The sequence below is a fragment of the Cryptomeria japonica genome, chromosome 5 (genome assembly GCF_030272615.1).
Source record: "Cryptomeria japonica chromosome 5, Sugi_1.0, whole genome shotgun sequence".
NCBI lineage: Eukaryota > Viridiplantae > Streptophyta > Pinopsida > Cupressales > Cupressaceae > Cryptomeria > Cryptomeria japonica.
This window is the reverse complement of record NC_081409.1, coordinates 162,601,198-162,619,365: the sequence shown is the minus strand read 5'-3', so window position 1 is coordinate 162,619,365 and position 18,168 is coordinate 162,601,198. Positions and strand designations below refer to the sequence as shown.

General features: G+C 33.6%; 1 non-coding gene across 5 annotated transcripts; it reads left to right on the top strand.

Moving 5' to 3' along the window:
• The first annotated feature begins 6,117 nt into the window (after positions 1 to 6,117).
• Positions 6,118 to 17,463, top strand: LOC131072712 (uncharacterized). Of its 5 annotated transcripts, XR_009372562.1 has the most exons (11): positions 6,118 to 6,381; positions 6,516 to 6,646; positions 9,625 to 9,703; positions 10,142 to 10,203; positions 12,235 to 12,342; positions 12,591 to 12,907; positions 13,211 to 13,258; positions 14,139 to 14,201; positions 16,655 to 16,699; positions 16,789 to 16,941; positions 17,048 to 17,463. It is a non-coding gene; the product is annotated as an uncharacterized LOC131072712 (transcript). The 5 variants fall into 5 exon arrangements; XR_009372560.1 differs by lacking the exon at positions 12,235 to 12,342 and having other exon boundaries at positions 6,124 to 6,381; positions 12,822 to 12,907; XR_009372559.1 differs by lacking the exon at positions 12,235 to 12,342 and having other exon boundaries at positions 6,124 to 6,381.
• The last annotated feature ends 705 nt before the right edge of the window (positions 17,464 to 18,168 follow it).

Genomic DNA, 18,168 nt, shown 5'->3' with positions numbered 1-18,168 from the left:
GGCAAGATGATATGATTGTAAGGTATTTTAGGCAAGATGGGATTATGGGAATATTTCTCTACCAAGCTCCTGGGTGAGAATAAGTTAAAATGTAATTCAGGCTCAACACCATTGTTGCAGGTCACAATAGTGATTATGCAAACATGGTCTACCAAAGACATTACGACTGTGAAGGAAGAAAAATGTTGTAGTTTCTAGAAAAAATGAAAATCAATCCAACACTGTGTCAATCAGCTAAGGTGCAGGAATTATGAGTTTAAAAATAGTGGATAAATCTTCCATCATTCCAATTTTGAGTTAGATTTCTTCGAAATATGCCCCTATAAAAATGGTCTCTGCTTGGCTTTTCACGGCATGTGCAGGGCAATTAAATACGGTCAATGAGTTGCTTCAGCTAATGTTTTATCAATTATGTTTGATGCCTCAAAGTTTCAATCCAAAAATGTGCCCGCTGACGGGAGAAGTTTGCCTTGGTCTCACAAGGTTGTGAGCCAAGAAGAAGAGGAGGAAGAAAGAAGAGTATGATTTGGTGAAGAAGATTCAGATGTGGATGGAATTTTGATGGGTTTTGAAGATGCTTTAAATGATATTGAAGGCTTCGAGTCTACAGATTCGGATAGTGATTGAAGAGGTATATTTATTTAGATATTAATTGGTGAGATTGCTATTAAAACAACATGTTAATTTAAGATTTTTATTTGAAATTTTTCAACGAACTCATCCCAAATGCAGTTCAATGCCCATCTTTTTGTTCTGGAAAATAACTTGTGTTCAACTAAACATTCACAACATAGAGGCGTACATAAATCTTGAACACAGCAAGAAATGTCAATGAACGCAATCGGTGCAGACTTGGAGGACTCAACATAGCCATTTCTGTCAAATATTACTGTTATTAGATGGTGGTTACACGATTGGAGAGAAGAAATAATGTTAGCTGCTACCAATGAGCTGTTAAGAGGTTTATTATGCAGATTGAAAAGATTGAAAATTATTTGTCTTTTATACAATTGTAATATAATAATTCTTTGTAATTGGAGAAGTAGTGTTTTCTTTTTAATGCAATATGAATTTTGGAGATCCCATGTATGGATTCGTTATCGGTGGAACTGACATCCAACCAGTTTTGTAATTGAAGGGGTTAATCATAAATTTTTCTATGTTAGCACTAAAGGGGCTTAACATAAGATTATTTACTAGTTAAGTCTTAGTTTTTAGTTAATTTTTTTGGTAGTTCGAAGTTAGATGGTTTTATAAAGTTGGGGAAATGTAATAGCTTATGGAAATGTAATAGCTTACTTCATTTTGATAAATGAAAATATGTTATATAGTTAAGTTTTTCTTGATTCTTCAACATTCTCAACTCACAAATTGTTGAAGACTTTCTAACTCCTTGTAAGCTTCATTAATTGTTCATTATACACTTGTACTAAATGGTAATCCTCGTCATGAGAAGAACGAGGGGAATGACTGTCTAGTATTTTAGTCAAGATGTGTGTTGGATTATTGGAAGATTTATCTCCTAATCTCCTTGGTGAGAATAAGTTAACATGTAAATTAGGCTCAACATTATTACTAGTTAGAGGATAGGAAGCCATAAAAAAAATTCCTCTGTTATGAATCATAGATACTTAATGATGGATTATGAAACTCATAAACAAGTATAACATCCTATAGCACACAATCGCTCCTAGAAAGCAATAAATGATTTTTTTTCAAAATTGTCCCAAAACTTAGAACAATCAAACAAGAATTAAGAACATGATGCAAAACAGATAAAGTGAGTCCAAAGTGACTATGAAACTGTAAAGGTATACAATTTACTAAACTATAGACTATTGGAGTCCTTAAATGCAAATATATAATCAATCACATTTGATTGCATGCTAAATTCTAATACTTGGAGTTGATAGGAGTTTGAAGTCAGAGAGGGAGTTGCATTTATATGCAAATTACACCTTTTCAAATTTAGTTTTTAGGGAATGCCAATTTTAGAAGAATATTTTGGTTCCTTGCAAAGTTGATATTTGTAAGAAATTTGGCCAAACTTTTTGGATAGGGGAATTGTGCAATATAGTCTAGAATAGGGAACAAGGAAATCTAGTCTATCATAGGGGCAATAGACACCCTAGTCCTAGTACTTTAGGATAGCAAAAAGGTTGTGAAAAAGTGAATTCACTATTTTACCAGAAACTATCCTCTAACTTACCAAAACTAGACATGAATTAGGTACACATTAGGCATATCCACCAAGGTCGGTCCAAAATAACTGTGAAATTGTAAAGGGGTACAATTAATGACATACATTTAACTATATGTCATCAAGACATCAAAGAGACAAGGCAGAATCAAAGAATCTCATCAATTAAAAATATCAAGATAAAAGACAAGTACAAAGTGAGCATATGATCAACATTGGTAATGTAAACATAGAGCATGCAAAATATAAAGGTATTGCATCTAGGGCAGGTAAGATCCCTTGATACTTACTAGGAGCCATATAAAAACCATAAGGCATGAGATCAAGGGATAGCAAGATCCTCAGATTCTTATTAGGAGTTATTTTACAAACACATAAAGCATGGTCTCTAGGGCTAGTAAGATCCTTAAATACTTTAAAGGACCCCTTTCTACATGTAGTAACAAGGTTAGCAAGATAAGCCTAAAATTGCTAGACATGGCTGGAGGGCACCCAATTGTAAGGGCCTTTGTGCTAATAGAAAATTTCAAATTCATGATTATGAGGCCCTCTAGGGATGTCTCTATAAATTATAGCCAAAAATTTTTAGATGTGGTTGGAGGGTGTCATAGTCTAGTTGTTTTCACCTATTTGAAATTTGAGACTATTTGTCACAATCTTCTTTATGCACCTATGACACTCTCTACAGTTAGACTTGAATTTGCAAACACAAAAATGCGAGAAATATATTTTTTTATATAGGGGCTTACTCAAGTCAAATCATGTGTTTGTGTTCACTCCTCCACTACAAAAATGATTGATAAAAAGGAGATCTTTTTCTTATAAGGGAAAATGATGAAACAATGATGGAAATGCTTGAATTGACAAAAGAAACCTTAGATATGAAACCCTTAGCATGAAGTCTCACATAATGCTTTTCTAGGTAATATCAATGAATGGCTTCATCATGGAGGAACACATCATAATTGATCATGATTGCCTAAATAAAGATGTATACTCAAATGACTGATAACTTGATTGCAGATTCATACTAAATTATGAATGATTGAATGGCTAATTACAAGACTTAGTGTTGATAGGAGTTAGAAATTAGAGAGGGAGTTGTATTTATATGCAAACTACATCTTTTTGAATTTAAATTTTAGAGAAGTTTCATATCAACCCATGACATGCAAAATTAACATTCACAATTTAAAATATTGGGTTAAACTATTGGGATCAAGGAACATTGAGAGGGGGGGTGAATTAGTGTTCTGTAATCTTTACCTTTATTAAACTGTTCACTCAACCACTTAATGAATATGAGAAAAATAAAGATGCAAGTAGATAAATCAAATAACCACAACACCATAACATCAAGAGTTTTATATATGGAAACCCTGTTAAGGGGAAAAACATGGTGGTGATGAACCCACAATATAAATATACTCTACACAAGTATAAAAATATTACAAAGGGGAATGCACATGCATTCAGGCACACTGCCTAGAGCTCACTACTCAAAGAAAGAAGGCTCACTACTTAAAAATCTATTACAATAGATTAATGAAGTATATGAACTAAAAAGTAGCATCTAGAAATGCTTGATAATAGTTCTAGTTAAGCTCAATAATCACACTTTTCACACTTATCTCATTATGCTCTATTTCACCATTTTGTCACAAATCCAGAGCATAGATCTCTGCCTTGCGCATGTGAAAATATGCATAATCAATTGCTAACACATTTTCTATACTCAAAATGACCAATTAAATCAATCTTATATATCCACAACATGAAATCATATCCATTGCTAGTCGACTCATCAAAACAACACATTTTCCAAACGTGTACACCCTATTGGCAAAATCCGATCTCAAATACTAATGTAGACCAAAAATAATTGTCCACACGCTTACCAAATGTTGGCTAAACATCCTCGATCAAAAAAATAATCACCAAAACTACTCCATCGAATCCACACAATGATCAACTACACAAGTCAGCCATACTTTATTGTTCAACCCAAAACCAATACACTGAATCTTCTAACTTGCACATCAATTATCATTGGATACCAAAATTGTGGAAATAAAATGTTCCAGACATCTGACTAACTTCCCTTAGATTCGCAACACAAAGTATTAACCTGAAAATAAATGCTAACCAAAACACTGAACTCTGCCATAAACTTTATTCTAGCTTTCCAGACTTAACCAAATCTTCACTCAGACTTCTGGAATAAGAAAATCATGTACTACAAATGGGATCACTAACTTGGGTTTCCATCAATAACAATATTAGATGACCTATGCAGTGTCTCTTGCCAACAATCTCCCCCTTTGGCATTGATGGCAACATAGTGAAAACTGGCTAAGTGTCCGAATAAGTAGCAACATATGTACACACTTCAAAAATTTAAAATTCAAAGATTCCAGAACTCGATAACTCCCTGTAAGATTAACATAACATTTTTCACTTCCCTACACTCCCCCTTTGACATCAATGACAAAGGTAGGGATCCACAAGCCAAAAATTTACACAAAAGTCTATATAAGTAGCATATGTACACACAAACCTTACTAACTTACATAAGCTTGAAGATATTTGAAAAAATGTTTTTCAATGAGCTCAAATGGTTGCCATAGCCTCTCTTGAGACACTCTAAGACTGAGATGAGACCATTAAAAAGGAATGCCTGCATGTCTACTAATTGAAGATCTTAAGGTTCATTTGTGGCTATGACATCCTCAACTTCCTTCAAAGCACTAAGCATTGTGTCCACCTTGGGAGCAATTAGAGTCTGAAGTGTACTAACTTTGCCAACAACCTTATCCCTATCATGGCTGAAGTTCTTAATTTTTTCTTGCAATGATATGACCTGAGCTTCTTGACTAGTTACAGAGACACACAATGGATCAAAAAGACTGAGAAATTCCTTCTAATTGCTTCTTACTTTCCTTTATTTGCTTCTAAATGTATTCAACAAATTTAGAATATGACAAACAAGACTTGTAGACACTTCCTCCCTCAAATAAGGCATCTTGAATTCTTTTTACACAAGTGTCTAACAAACTTCTATCATGAGAAATCATTTTCTTCAATTCACTGAATTTCCTATCATTGAATTCATTTCGGACCTTGACTTGAACTGAATTCTCTAAATATTCAAAATGAGTACTTGCAGACTTAATGAGGCTCTTTAGCTATCCCGAGGGAGAATCTGATGCATCCTTTACAAATGTAGGCATTATATTTTTTAGGACACCAGAAGAAAGATTTAACTGTTCACTATCATCAATTTGAGATTTCAAGATCTTCTCTCTTGCCTTTGCCTATGCAAAAGATACTAGCTTCAATTTTTGAATGGGAGAGAGAGTATCCAAGTTGATTGGCCCTTGGGATAGTGTTGGGTCATCAAATATTAGTTTATCTTTTTCAAGAAATTCATTTACATCCTTAGCAGTGTCTCTTTCCTTAGAGACAATGCCAATCATTTCAACCTTTTCGTCCTCTATGTTAGTTTCTACCTTGACCTCTTTGAGATTTTCATTATCAATCGGAGCTTGAGTCTCCATATATGACATGGTGTGCATTGGCTGATCTGGAGGATTATGAGTATCCTCAACTGACTCTCCTTTTCCTCTCTCTTTTCCACCCTTATTCATCATATCTTCCTTATCTTTATATACACCTTCCTCTTTCGGAACAAAAGATACATATACTTCAACTTGATCAACTTTTTGATTGTACTTTTTTCACTTCTAGAATAGATGCCTACTACATAAGGGGGTGTTTTAAGACATAAGATAAAACATTACGTTTGTCTTAAATATATATTTAAGTTTAACTTATACTTTTTATTATTTAATTGTCTAAAATTAAGACAATAGGGAAAACACTTTGTAGTACTATTTTTCCCCCTCTTTTAATTTCTTCCACTATCACTCAACTCACCTCATTTCTATGCTCTCTTGATGGCAGTGGCTTCATCAGAGGATTTCACTCTGCTTCCTGACGACAGAGGCTTCATGCAAGGAATGGCAGCGGTTCTATTTTACCTGTAAAACCCACCCATAATTTCCCATCCAGCACTTGGACGCATTTCGTGTAGGGTTTTCCAGCTCCAAATCTGGTTTTCGAGGGCCTTGAAAGTTAAATCAACTAAATACTTTTCTTTTTGCATAGATTTCACCTGATAGGTAAGGATGTTTCCTTCTGCAACCTTTTCTATTGGATCTATATACATATAGTCATTCTTTCATTATTATTCCTCTCAAGCCTGATTATAATTATCTGACCGAACCCGTCCTGCCTTCTCTCTTCAACTGTATAGCTCTGCAGAACTTGAGGTTGAGCTTTAATATATTTTCCGGTCCGATACCTTCAGATATTGGCCGACTTCCTCACTTGGATTGGATACTCCTGACCCGGAATAGTCTCCGCGGCAACGTCTCCAAATCGCTGGTAAATTGTTCATGCCTTCATCACTTCTGCAAAAAAGCCAAAAAATTGGTAAATTGCTCACGCTGGTAAATTTTTGTAGTATTCTCAGGTTTCTTGATAGTAATATGAGTGAAAACCTCAGATTTCTATCTTTTAACATTCATATGAATGTTACCCCTATCTTTATTGTCCCTTCAATGGACTCCTCTGTGTGTTATAGCCTGTGTATCATGATTTATTGTGATTATACAGTCATTGTCTTGTTGCTGTCATAATTTTCTTTTAAACCTATCCATGATTGCAACCTTGCATTTCCTTATTTAGGACAATCATTACCTGTTATTTTACTGTGTAAATCTTTGAGGGCTGCAAAGTATTTATCATTGTATCTCTAACTACTGTAGCTAGACTGTGTCTTCAATGCACAAACTCAAATAGGATCATTAATGGCTCTCATGGCTGCTATGGTACTGCTCTAAGACATGAATGGTTTCCCTTATTCATCCCTGTGATTACTTTGATCATGCTTCTTTGAATTCTCTTGATCTGTTCTAAGGTGTCTTCATCTTTGTACTCTTAACATTGGGTCATTGTTTCTTTGTCTCGTTTCAAACATAAAACTTTGTGGCTAGTATGGACTCATATTATGCCTTTTCTCTATGCCATAATAACCTTGTCACTGTTTGCTTAGACATATCTACTATATGGATTACTATCATATCAGCTATTATAATACTTTCTCAAAATTGTCAATGTTTGCTTATGATTGTCACCAATTTGCTTTCCTTCACTGTCAATGTTACAAGATTGTCTCTGTCAAAAATTTAAATTGTTTGGATCTACATCTTAGAATCTTTGTGTTGATTGATGCCTATTTCTTACAAATGGAGATGTAAAAAATGGAATATAAAAATTTGATTGTTCCTTACATTTATGACAATGCACACAAAAAGACTAATGAGAACAAAAACGTATTGGACACTGAACAATCTTTCAATATTGATAAAGTCTCCTCATACCATGACAGATCTCTTTGGAAAACACATTCAATGTATCCTCGTGTGTTGTTCAAGGGATTTTGTTATTCCATTACTATGAGTAGGGTTTGAAACTTCTCTTATCTAATCCTTTACTGATGTTTACCATACTGAAATTACATCCAAGGCATGACAACCAAATAATATTTGTTAAATAAGGGCTTCAAAAACAGTACCTCCATTTGATATTTCCTTTTTGCTTGTTCTTTAACTGCTCCTTGAAGCTTGATTGCTGCCCTTTCTGTATGCATGAATCCTTGCATAATCTTTGCATGAACCTTGAAATAAGGCTTTGGATGGATTCAAATGATACTCTTCCCTGTGCTTTCTGCTATAACTGTGACTTCAAACCTCAAAACAGTGAAACATGTGCATAAACTCTCCTATTGTGCATGCAACCTAGAATGTTGCATATCTTAATTCTTTGACGAGCCCTTGATGACAAAATGGAGGTATGTACAATCTCACATACAGTTTACATTTCCAGAACTTAAGAGATCATTGTTCTTATTTTGTTCTAAAAATAGTCAGTATCCTATATTGGATTGTTTGGTGCACACTATTCATATTGCAATGATTGTTATAGGTTGTCTCAAGCCCTCTAACTATGGTGTATGGATTCATAGTGTTATGTAATGCATTGGGCTACTACTAGTCACTGTCATGGTGTATTTCACGCTCATGAGACTGTACAATCATGACCTTTTTTAGGTACTGGTTATTTGGCATATTTGACATCATGATCACCTTATCCACCTGAAGGACAGTAACCCTTGTGATACTCACTGTTTGACTAGGTCTTAAGGTGGTTGTTCATGACTGAGACCTCTCTAAAAATGCAAATTTTAGTTTCTTTCTAGAAATTTAATTGTTAGCCATAGGAAGTAGATGAATATTAGAATATTGATAAAGAAATGATATAGGTGTCTTTCTCACTACACCCATATGATAAGAGTGTATGTAGAAGCCTATACAAGGTATGAATTATTTAAAAATCCATAACACAATAGGAGAATCTCTAAGATAGTCTCTTATAATGGTGCTCATCCTAGCTTTTAATCATGTATATGAATATGTCACATATACCCACACATTACTCTCCTTTGTAGGGATTTGTTTTCAAATGAATAGAAATCAGTACATCCTTAACAATGTGTAAGAATCATTATGACATAACAAAAACAAACATAAGTGCAGAGTAATGCTTGTATGAGCATATGCAAATTATTTAGTTGACCATAGACTCCATATCACTTCTGCAAAAAAGATAGAAAAAATCACGAAGAATAAGCTATAAAATATTGAATCATAAGCAAAGCCTTATGGAACTCCATTATTATCTAAAAAGAAGAAGCACTTTTCATGTGATCCCTATTCAAAACCACTGATGTATGCTTTAATGGATGCCATGAAGGGTCCTTAATGTTTTTTTATTGTGGATCATTGTGCTTGTGATTTAGACTATAATATAGGTTTATAAACTGTCTCTTGACTGTCCTATCAGAGATACAAAAGGTCTGCTATCGTGACAAAATTTGAAGAAATCTGTCAAAGCACTTTTTGCAAAAGCTCCTTTGTTCTTCTAGGACAGATTGATCTGCACTTTTTCTATCAACAACCCTATCCTTTTATACTTATGCTTACTGCACTTTTCATTCTAAATTATGCTCATTATAAAACCATAATATGGACTCTTCTTCAGATATTATTGTTTACCTAAGCGACCTCATATGTATGGTGCTATAGGAGTAAATTTGTTACATTCAACAAGAACACTGCAAGCCGCTGAAAATTGAAGTAGTCATTTCATTTCTAAAATATAGCTACCTATTATGTAACACAGTTTCACTATATGCATGTTTGTTTGAAAAGCTAAGTTGGTACATTATAGCTAGATGAAAAGTTTATTTAAAAATTCTAAACTAGAAACAAAATACTGACAAAGTAATTTGAAAATTGCAGAAGGGAATGACACCATTCGTAGAGAGAAAGCAAATATAAGGAAAGCAAATTGGACAAATCAGGCACTACGCAAAGAAAGGTATGTTTACAGATGTTCAAAATGTAGTAATTTTATCTTTAGTAAAGCATTATTATATCATTTTATGAAAGAATTTCATCTGCTTGTTGATATTCACGTATCCTTGATATAATACTTGTTCATAGAGAAATGCTTACGGGGAATTATTAAATCCTTAATGACATCTAAACCTTGCTAGAATTTAATAAGTCAAAAAAGCTACTAAAAGAAATCTTCTATAAATTAAAAAAGAAAACATGAGTAGTAAGTAAGAATTTGAAAGCTTTTAGTTGTATACATAAATTCACATTGAAGATGATTGTGAAAATAGTCGCAGTGTAGTGTTGAGGACAAGGAAATTTGGACACATAAATCATTTCATATTGGGTTGCATAATCTTGGTATTTACTCTATATTTTGATGCTCATTCTGTAACTAATTTAAATCCATGTATTTCAGGTTATTCTACCTTGGCAATTCTATTAAGCTATTTTATTGGTGTATACGAAATGGCAGACTAGGTATTTATGTTGTTATTTTTGGTACTCATAGTATTTTTGTTATTTGAGACTGAACTTGAACTGTCATTGCTCATGTGTATTGGCATTGTTAATAAATTAGATAAGAAATATCATTTGAGCTTTAGCATCCTCTTTTGAATCTTCTTATATCACATTGTCTTAGTTGTTTTTATGCTGCAACATTGTTGGTGAATGAAACCCTTGTCAAAATGAGATCATTGAATCTTGATGGTTCTATTTGGATTTCTTTTTCTAGTGATCATTACTTTGATTTGAGATTGTTACATAGACTGAGAGTTCTCTTGACAATTACATCATGGTAATGACGATTTCTTCAAATTTTGTCACGATAGCAGACCTTTTGTATCTCTGATATGCATCTACCTTTTGTATCCTTATTGCTTTTGATTGCTCTGAGAACTATTGACCTGTTCCACTATCTTTTGTCTCTCTTTTGTGATTATTGGCTTATATTTTGTTTGAGAGATTATCTTCATTGATCATTGTCATAAAACACCTATCTTTTTTAATATTGTACAACCACATCTTGTGGTTGTTCTCAAATCTACCTTTCCTTATTCATTATTTAATAAAAATTTCCACTGTTAGAAAAGTATTCTGCCTCATATAGGGCATCTAGACATGAAAAACAGTCCTAAGGAGGACCATTGTATCTTACAATATCCTTCTTGATAGGACTATTCTCTCCTTCATTGAAAGCTCCTTGTGATCTGTGCTTTAACTTTTTTCGACTATATCTTACAGTATCCTTCTTGATAGGACTATTCTTTTGCAAAATCTGGGCTTGAGGGGACTATTCTTTTGCAAAAGCTCCTTTGTTTTTTGCCACATAAATTGTTGTTGGTTTTAGTTATAAGCTATCCTTAGACTGTTTCATTTGATGATAGTTGTTATGACTATTTCTTGCTATGTCCTTGTTCTTTTATTGTTATTGCTGCTATTTATGGACTGTTTTGAGATTACTTGATATCTACTCTCTCCAAGGCTATGACTTAAGCTCTTATTGGTAAATCTTGAGTTCACCATTATTTCTCACCTTTTGATCTCTTTGCATCACAAACTCAACTGGAACTGGATGCTTGAACCTTGTTTCCATCTTCAAGTCTACATGATTAATTGCTTGGGTCGAATTTGGTGAATAAACATGCAAAAAGGTGCCCAAAGCTACTTGAAATAGGAGTTTCACTGTTGTAAAGATGCCCTAAACTGATGGTTAGCCCATGTGGAACTCTTATCTGGCCTTAAACTATTCTAAAATCCAAAAAAATCCCTTATTTTAAGGGCCACCTACTGCATGAGTTTTGGAAACTCTGACTTTCCTCTCCAATTTGACACTTGGACTGATATTGAACTTATTGCTCGGTAAAATAAATTGTATTTAACTTGGAAGATCATTGATCCTTCATACCACATTGACTGCTAATTGCTCTATATGCCATATGACTCTACTCTATACTCTTATTATCAGTTCTTAGTATAGTCCTATGCAATGAAACCCTTGTTTGGCTGGGATACTCTTCATGCATTCTCCCGAGACAAATGTTGCTCCTAAACTGTCCATTCTCTACCCTTTTCCTCATTTCTACAATATGGACTGTCATAACACAATAATAAATAACTGTCTTTACTAACATACTGCTCTTAGACTGTGAATATCTCTCTGAAAGCTACTTGAACAATCATTTTCAAATCATATTTCCTTGTAATCATTATCTTAGTCTTATGGTCTATGCAAAAATTCCCATTATGTGCATGATTTATTGTGATGATGATGAATGCCATTATGCAATTTTTTCAGATTTTTTCCTATGATAATACTATCCTTGTGTATCTTGAGAAGACTCTCACCTTTCCTCACTATTAATACCATGTCTAGAACCTAATGAGAATGTTGATTGTTAGTAATTCATGCACTCTTGAATGTATTTTCTTTGCTTTTTGTTATCATGCTTGTCAGCATTTTGCAAAGGCGACAGGTTACCAATTTCTTGTTTCTGTTTTTCATTTCAGGTATTCTTAGGTCATAGTAGGCACTTGACACTATTAGAATTGAACTACCCTGCTAAGTTTATGTATCTCGTGAAAAGAGGCCTGGTTTCCAACACCACAAGAAAGCTGGTGCAATGAATGCATTAGTATATACCTTTTTATTGTTTTGTAATATTGTTATAATATATCTCCTTGTGTATCTTATTATTAACAACAATGGTCATTTCTATTTGGGGAATTTAGGTTCGTGTTTCCGCTGTCCTTACAAATGGTCCCTTCCTATTGAATCTTGATTGTGATCACTATATAAACAATAGTTTTTTGTGCTTTACGATGAGTTATTACTTACAAAAATAAATTGGTTTTTTGTGTTTCAGGTTTGTTGGTTAGTTGGTGACTGTAGTGAAGTTGATATCCTTGCTGCTTTCCATGATGCCATTAGTGATGGAGTAGATGTGCTATCTATTTCCTAGGGCCAAGAACACCTTTGCCTGACTATTTTGGTTCAAGTTTAGATATAGGATCCTTTGATGCAATGGAAAAGGGTATTCCTGTGGTGATTTCAGTAGGAAATGAGGGCCCTAACCTTGATTTTGTTTCAAATACAGCTCCTTGGAGTATGTCTATAGCAGCAAGCACCATGGACCGTAGATTTCCTACAAACTGAATGCTTCAAAATAACATGAGTATCAAGGTATCTATCACGCTCTTCAATTTAAAAAAAAAAGGAGTTGTTTCTCAATTTTATTTTCATTAATATAATTTTTGTGACATATAATGACTTGTAAAATGATAATTACTATTTTTTCAAATAATTGTATGTGTTGTAAGGGAGAGGGAGTAAACACCCAACAACCGAACGGCTCATTCATACCACTTGTAGATGGAACTATATTTTAGAATTGTTTTTTTGTTTTTTTGGGCAACATGTTTTCATATATTTTAAGAGCTATTTATGTTATGATCCTAATTAGCATCCACACACTTTTCTTTGTAGATTTCTACTAAGCTATTTTCTTGGTGTCTATACGAAATGGCAGACCAGGTATTTATATCATTGTTTTTGGTACTTGTAGTATCATTTTAATGAAATGAAATGCTAACCTAGGATTAAATCGGTAACACTAACTAGTATACATGCTTTGTAACTGCTCATAAACTCATGCAAATACTTTTAATTAAGCTTGTTGTGCTGCTATGTTGTCTTTTGGACTGCACTTTTAAAAATGGCACTGCACTACTCATAGGTATAGGGAGGATAACTGCTCTGATACCATACTGAAATGTTGAGCAGATGCATATAGATGTGATCAAATCACTATTACACACTACACAACAGTATAACAAATAGATATATTTGTTTTAAGTCTTCTGGATAGATATTACATTGATTTTCAATAGCTTATAATTCCATTGATTTCCCCTGAATAACCTTCTATGACGATGACTTTCTAAAATTAACAACTAACAATTGTTTTATTTTCTAACAATAAACTAACCTATTAACTATGTATAAATTAAAATTTATATATTAATTTATTTTATTATTTAATCTAACCTATTTTACTACTGATTACGAATAATTGTTCATTAGGGTCATTGCTGTAATGCCATAATAGAGCAAGTAGCAGAAATGTTGTGACTTTGAAACAAGCTAAGGTCCTACGATGCATGTTTGTGCCCAGAAGATCCTTTATACCAGATCAATGTTAGCTTAGTTTATACATGCATCAGTCGATAAGTTGATATTGTTTCAGATTGTTTAAGTCTTTTATTCATGTTGATTTTTGCTATGCCTTATATTGGTGATAGGTTTGTGGTCCTTGAGATAATATGATTTTTAAAGTCCATTCATAATTTTTTCTCTGTATTTACTTTATATTTTGTTGCTCACTCTATAATTAATTTAAATCCATGTATTTTAGGTTACTCTACCTCAACAATTCTGTAGGCTATTTTCTTGGTGTCTGTACGAAATGGAAGACCAGGTATTTATGTTGTTATTTTTTGTACTCGCAGTATTTTTGTTATTTGAGACTGAACTTGAAATGTCATTGCTCATGTGTAATGACATTGTTAATAAATTAGACAAGAAGTATCATTTGAGCTTTAGTATCCTCTGTTCAATCTCCTTAGATCACATTGTCTTAACTATCTTTATGTTCCAACACTGTTGGCAAATGAAAAATCTTTTGGATTTGTGGTGTGTCTTCATTGGTTGATTAGTGACTGTGGTTTGCATTTGAAATATCCCTCGTACCTCTGTCTTTCCTTCATTTTGACAGTGATAAACTCCCATAACATTGCCTCTTTAATAGAGTTCTTCCTTTAATGAGTACTGCACTGTATGAACTTTCCTAAGGTCGCTTATGACTGAATTTTTCCTTGGCACTACTCCAGGAACTCTTTCTCCTCACTGCAATTCATAGAAGATCTCTTTCATCACTGTTTCTGATGCTGCTATGAGGATTGTAACACTTAGTCGTTTGGCACTATGACTGATAGATCTTAGAGTTTTGCATTTAAAACCTCTGTCATTCTTGGTTGCTGCTCCATGCAATTCCACTTCATTGGTAGCTTCTTACATCTTTCTTATATACTGTATCACTGTATTTGCCTTGAGAATTTCTACACAATGTCTATTTGACAGTATGGTGATCTCTAGTCTGATTTTCCTTTGACTTTTCCTTGGGTTTTCAAAAAGAGCTTACCATCATAAGTCAATCCCCTGTATGTACAAGCCCTTGAAGATTAAAATGTATATTCATAGGACTGCAATCAACATAAGCTGTCAGTATCGACTGTATTATTCACTAGTTTGGCAGTCTTTCATTGTTTTTTATTGTAATAAGGGTCTTCTCTATGTTTCATGCCCTTGACTGATCTTGAATCTGCCTTGGATGCCCTGTTGATTGTATAACCTAGTGCACAACTTTCCATCTGGAACTTGCATTATCCAAGCTAACACACTTTGCATTCACGATATTTTATATCTGCAAACAACATTTGCCAGAAAGTTTGTAAGGCCATTTCGACAAATCGACCCATAGATTTATAGGCACCAAGAAACACATCAACACAACCACCGTGAGCCTTAACTATGTTTCTCACGCTTTACATGCATATGAACCAAAGCGTTTCTGACTTTAATATCTGACACGAAATTTACCAGTCCGTATGTTTTAATGGTTGTTTATAACCGGTTCTAAGGCTTTCATGTATTGGCAGAGAAAGCTTGTGAAGTTCGTGAATCTAACACCTGCACATTTCGTTTGCTTGCAAGTTTCTAATCCTTTACAACGGATGTTTTAAACTTTCTATCACCATTTTAATGGATGCATTTTGTGCCTACCTGCAGTCATTTCGGTCTGCTTAATTGCATTTCTTCAAGCTGCACTGTCAATGGTTATTTGAAAGTTTCAAGAACCTTTCGAACAAATCTATTTTTGTGTACATCCTGTAATCTCTAAACTCCTCTCCTTGAGATGGCATCTCTTTCCGGAAACTGTTAACCAGTTTATGCGCCTTCTATATGTTTCCATATTGGCATGCACATTTGTCAGGGCGTTTGCAAAACGAAGTGGTATTGGAAATCATCAGTGTATATTCATATACGATCTGCAGGCACGTACTCATAACCACCTAATTGTAACCTTTGGGTTATGTCTATTCATGAGTGCTCTTATTCAAGTTTGACCTCTACCATAAGATCTTTTGAGTCCAGCATTGATCATTGTCCTAATAGCATCTATGGTATTGACTATTAGGCCTCCTTGACATTGATCTTGGCTTTGATATTGTTAATGACCTAATGTTATGGCTGCATTAATGGTCCTTTATCTTAGATAGTAAAAATTCTGTGTTTGCTTCTTATTCATAGAGATCACTGTGTTTGATTGTGTATGCGTGGCTCTTTGTGCACTTGAAAGGGTTTAAGTCTGGGCAGTGGCCCTAAACCTAGCTTCATTTTAGCCTTGTGACCATAATAATAGCACATGAAGCTGCTCTGTCCCCACCATTAGGGTTATGATTGACTATAAAAGATGTCCTTGAAGCTTGTGCAAATGTACTCTTATAGGCTTATTTAATATCTATCTTTGTGTTTGGTGAACCTTTCAATGTGGTTGCTCATTGACATTTGTAAAGATGCTTTGTATACTGATTTAGTTTATCTTTCACTGATTCTTGGCAGTTTGTAGTTTAGTTTATTTCTCATCAGCTATCTAGTAGAATTTATGTTGTCTGATGTTTAGAGATCCAAAACATTGGATAAACTAAATTCAAACTAGGTAGTTGATTCCAGAAAATGAAAGAGATGTAATTGATGGATAAATCATTATTACTCGCTTCTATCTGTGCAATCTTGTAATATGAAAATTCAAATGCATAATATTTGAATCAAGAATGAAAGAACTGATGTATCGTCATTGCTGCCCTGTAGGTGGTCATGACAGACTTTTTCATGGCCAACCAACTAACCAGCCAGGTTACTTTAGCCTCCCTAGTTTCATGCTAGCATTTTATTCTAGAAATAATCTCTCATTTCTTAAACCTCAGCTGGATATGTTATTTCAGGTGACACTTCTAAGGCATTTAGAATTCATTGCATGCTATTACATAGGAGGAAGTTTTCGGTCAGATGATTATAGTACTTGCAGTCATCGCAAGGCGTACAGAGTAATGGCTTATGTTGTTTCATTTCTGCCATATTATTGGCGAGCATTATAGGTGTGCTTCTCCACTCTAATTATACATTCTGAGAAATGTAAAAGTTCAAATAATTTTTTATTTTTATTTTATTAAATGTGTGACTCTGGTTTGGGTGTGTATATAGTGTGTGAGGAGATGGATGGAAGAAGGAGATGCAAATCATCATGCAAATATAAGAAAGTATGTGTCTGCCATATTTGTAGCTGGTGCAAGGCTATAATATGCTATAGCTACTATGATTCTTTCAATCAACAGAGGGAACAACAAGATCAACATGTAAATTTGGCTCTTATAAAGTTGGAAATTGTTGAAAAGGAGAAGCATGTATTACCAAGTGATTTCAGATGCCAAAATAAATGGATCAGTGTTGGCACAACGTATAGAAGACTTGTATCATAAACCTAATTTTTGTAGCATATAGAAGACTTGGCAATTATAAACTTAATTTTGTATCATCATACTTGTTTAATGAATACTTGTAACTTGTATCATAAACCTAATTTTGGTAGCATATAAAAGACTTGGCAATTATAAACTTAATTTTATATCATCATACTTGTTTAATGAATACTTGTAAATTTATTCACTCTCAAGCTCTTCCTTAAGAGCATGAGCTATTGGTTTTTTTTTTAAGAATTATCAATTTTGTTTACCAAGCAAGCCTATTTTCTTGGATGAAATTATAATTACCCCAAAAATATTTAAAATAAATTGTTTATTTTTTAATACATTTTGGTTGAAAACTACACAACAAATATTTTAAATAAATTGTTTATTTTTTTAATACATTTTTTTATATTCTCTAGAGAGACAATAGTTGAGATCTTAAGACATATCGTCTCTTAAGAGACAATATGATTTTAATCCCAACTATCGTCTCTCTATAGACAATATATCTTTAAATCCCAACTATTATCTCTTAAGAGACATTTGTGAAATTGTCTCTACAAAGACAAAAAATATCTCTATTTTATATTGTCTTTAAAGAGACAAGTTTGTAAGACGATAACTTGAGACACTCGGTTAAAGATGATATCTAAGACAATAAACAATTTTTTTTTTGTCTCAAGTTAAGACAATTTGCTCAAATATTGTCTTAAAATGCCCCCCTATGTAGTAGTGATGAGACACCATCATATTGATTCTTTTCCAAAATTGGCTTCAAAATATTCTCAATGTCTTTAATTACTTCATCTAATTTCCCAATCATGAGCTTATTGATTCTGGTTTTTCTTCTAAAATGCT